This window comes from Bos javanicus, chromosome 1, assembly GCF_032452875.1.
Source record: "Bos javanicus breed banteng chromosome 1, ARS-OSU_banteng_1.0, whole genome shotgun sequence".
NCBI lineage: Eukaryota > Metazoa > Chordata > Mammalia > Artiodactyla > Bovidae > Bos > Bos javanicus.
Window position 1 is genome coordinate 129,752,221 of NC_083868.1, and position 3,697 is coordinate 129,755,917.

The window sequence follows — 3,697 nt, forward strand, 5'->3', positions numbered from 1 at the left end:
AGAAACCGAAAGAGGTCTGCACCTTATCACTTATGTAAATTTCAAGTACACACATACACACAAAACACACAGCAACTGTTAAATATTTCAAAAGCTTATCCTTCCAAAAGCTCCAGGCAAGGACAACCAACAGAAACAATAGACAAATATTAAAACTAAAAGAGAATTTAGCAAGTTAGATATAATATCAAGTTACAAAACTCAGTAGCATTCTCTAAACTAGAAACGTGACAATAAAATAAGACATCACTCAGGATTGTAACAAAAACTCTCCTTTAAGAATTATCTTAACAGGAAATGTACAATACCACCACTGAAGGACATGCAGAAGACCTGAATAAATACACATCCCACACTTGTACTTGGAAAACTATAAGACACTGAAAAAGGAAACTGAAGATGACATAAACAGATGGAAAGACATATTGTGTTCATGGATTGGAAGAATTAATACTGTTAAAATGCCATACAAATTCAATGCAATCCCTATCAAAATACCAATGGAATTTTTCACAAAACTTGAACAAATAATTTAAAAATATGGATGGAAACACAAAAGATCCCGAGTAGCCAAAACAATATTGAGAAAACAGAACAGAGCTGGAGATATCACAGTCCCTGGCTTCAGACCAAACTACAAAGCTATAGTAATCAAAATAGCATGCTGCTACTGCTGCTGCTAAGTCGCTTCAGTCGTGTCTGACTCTGTGTGACCCCATAGACGGCCTCCTACCAGGCTCCTCTGTCCCTGGGATTCTCCAGGCAAGAACACTGGAGTGGGTTGCCATTTCCTTCTCCAATGCATGAAAGTGAAAAGTGAAAATGAAGTCTCTTGGTCATGTCTGACTCTTAGCGACCTCATGGACTGCAGCCTACCAGGCTCCTCCGTCCACGGGATTTTCCAGGCAAGAGTCCTGGAGCAGGGTGCCATTGCATGGTATGGCATAAAAACAGACACAAAGATCAATGGAATAGGATGGACAGTCCAGAAATAAGCCCATGCACTCAGGCCCAATAATCTATGAAAAAGGAAGCAAGAATATACAACGGAGAAAGACAGTCTCTTCAATAAATGATGCTGGGAAAGTTGGAAAGCTACGTGTAGAAGAATGAAATTAGAACATTTTCCCTCACCATTTACAAAAATAAACTCAAAACTGATTAAAGACCTAAATGTAAGACCTAAAACCATAAAATTTCTAGAAGAAAACATAGGCAGAACAGTCTCTGACATAAGTGTAGCGATATTTTGTGGATCTGTCTCCTAAGGCAAGGGCAACAAAAGCAAAAATAAACAAATAGGACCTAATTAAACTTAAAACTTTTTGCACAGCAAAGAAAACCACTGACAAAACAAAAAGACAACCTACTGAATGGGAGAAAATATTTGGAAAGTATATGACTGACAAGGATTTAATATCCCAGCATGTATACAGCTCATACAACTCAATATATAAAAAATAAACAACCCCATTAAAAATTTGGCAGAGGACCTGAATAGATATTTTTCCAAAGAGGATATACAGATGGCAAACAGGCACATGAAAAGATTCTCAATGTTGTTAATCATCAGAGAAACGCAAATCAAAACAAAAATGAGATACTTGTCAGAATGGCTATTATTAAAAAGACAAATGTTGGTGATGATAATAAACACTGGTGAGGATATAGAGAGAAAGGAACCCTGTACTGTTGGTGAGAATGTAAATAGGTATAGACACGATGGAAAACAGCATGGAGTCTCCTCAAAACACTAAAAAATAGAATTACCATATGATCCAGCAGTTCTACTCCTGGGTATAAATCCAAATAAAACGAAAACACTCATTTGAAAAGATACATGCACCCCAATGCTCATAGTAGCATTATTTACAATAGCCAAGATAGGGAAGCAACCTAAGTGTCCATCAACAGATGAACTGATAAAGAAGATGTAATATATCTGTACAATAGAACACAATTAAGCCATAAAGAAAGAATGAGATGTTCCCATTTACAATAACATAGAATGACCTGGTGAGTATTACACTAAGTGAAATAAATCACACAGAGAAAGACAAATACTGTATGCTATCACTTATATATGGAACCTAAAACATAAAGCTAACTAGTGAACATGACAAAAAAGTTTAAACAGATTCACAGATACAGACAACACACTAATGGTTACCAGTGGGCACAGGAAAGTGAGGAGGGGCAACATAGGGGCATGGGACTAAGAGGCACAAGTTAGTACGTATAAAAGAAATACGCTATACGAGTATATTGTACAGCACAGGGAATATGGCCAATACAATAACTATCAGTTCATTTCAGTTGCTCGGTCTTGTCCGACTCTTTGCGACCCCATGAATCGCAGCACGCCAGGCCTCCCTGTCCATCACCAACTCCTGGAGTTCACTCAAACTCACATCCATCAGGTCGGTGCTGCCATTCAGCCCTCTCATCCTCTGTCCTCCCCTTCTCCTCCTGCCCCCAATTCCTCCCAGCATCAGAGTCTTTTCCAATGAGTCAACTCTTCACATGAGGTGGCCAAAGTACTGGAGTTTCAGCTTTAGCATCATTCTTTCCAAAGAACACCCAAGACTGATCTCCTTTAGAATGGACTGGTTGGATCTCCTTGCAGTCCAAGGGACTCTCAAGAGTCTTCTCCAACACCACACTTCAAAAGCATCAATTCTCCGGCGCTCAGCTTTCTTCACAGTCCAACTCTCACATCCATACATGATCACTGGAAAAACCATAGCCTTGACTAGACGGACCTTTGTTGGCAAAGTAATGTCTCTGCTTTTGAATATGCTATCTAGGTTGGTCATAACTTTCCTTCCAAGGAGTAAGCATCTTTTAATTTCATGGCTGCAATCAATCTGCAGTGACTTTGGAGCCCCCCAAAATAAAGTCTGACAATGTTTCCCCTGTTTCCCCATCTATTTCCCATGAAGTGATGGGACCGGATGCCATGATCTTCGTTTTCTGAATGTTGAGCTTTAAGCCAACTTTTTCACTCTCCTCTTTCACTTTCATCAAGACGCTTTTTAGTTCCTCTTCACTTTCTGCCATAAGGGTGGTGTCATCTGCATATCTGAGGTTATTGATATTTCTCCCGGCAATCTTGATTCCAGCTTGTGCTTCTTCCAGCCCAGCGTTTCTCATGATGTACTCTGCATATAAGTTAAATAAACAGGGTGACAATATACAGCCTTGACATACTCCTTTTCCTATTTGGAGCCAGTCTGTTGTCCCATGTCCAGTTCTAACTGTCACTTCCTAACCTGCATACAGGTTTCTCAAGAGGCAGGTCAGGTGGTCTGGTATTCCCATCTCTTTCAGAATTTTCCACAGTTTATTGTGATCCACACAGTCAAAGGCTTTGGCATAGTCAATAAAGCAGAAATAGATGCTTTTCTGGAATTCTCTTGCTTTTTCGATGATCCAGCAGATGTTGGCAATTTGATCTCTGGTTCCTCTGCCTTTTCTAAAACCAGCTTGAACATCTGGAAGTTCACGGTTCATGTACTGTTGAAGCCTGACTTGGAGAATTTTGAGCATTACTTTACTAGTATGTGAGATGAGTATAATTGTGCGGTAGTTTGAGCATTCTTTGGCATTGCCTTTCTTTGGGATTGGAATAAAAACTGACCTTTTCCAGTCCTGTGGCCACTGCTGAGTTTTCCAAAGTTGCTGGCATATTGAGTGC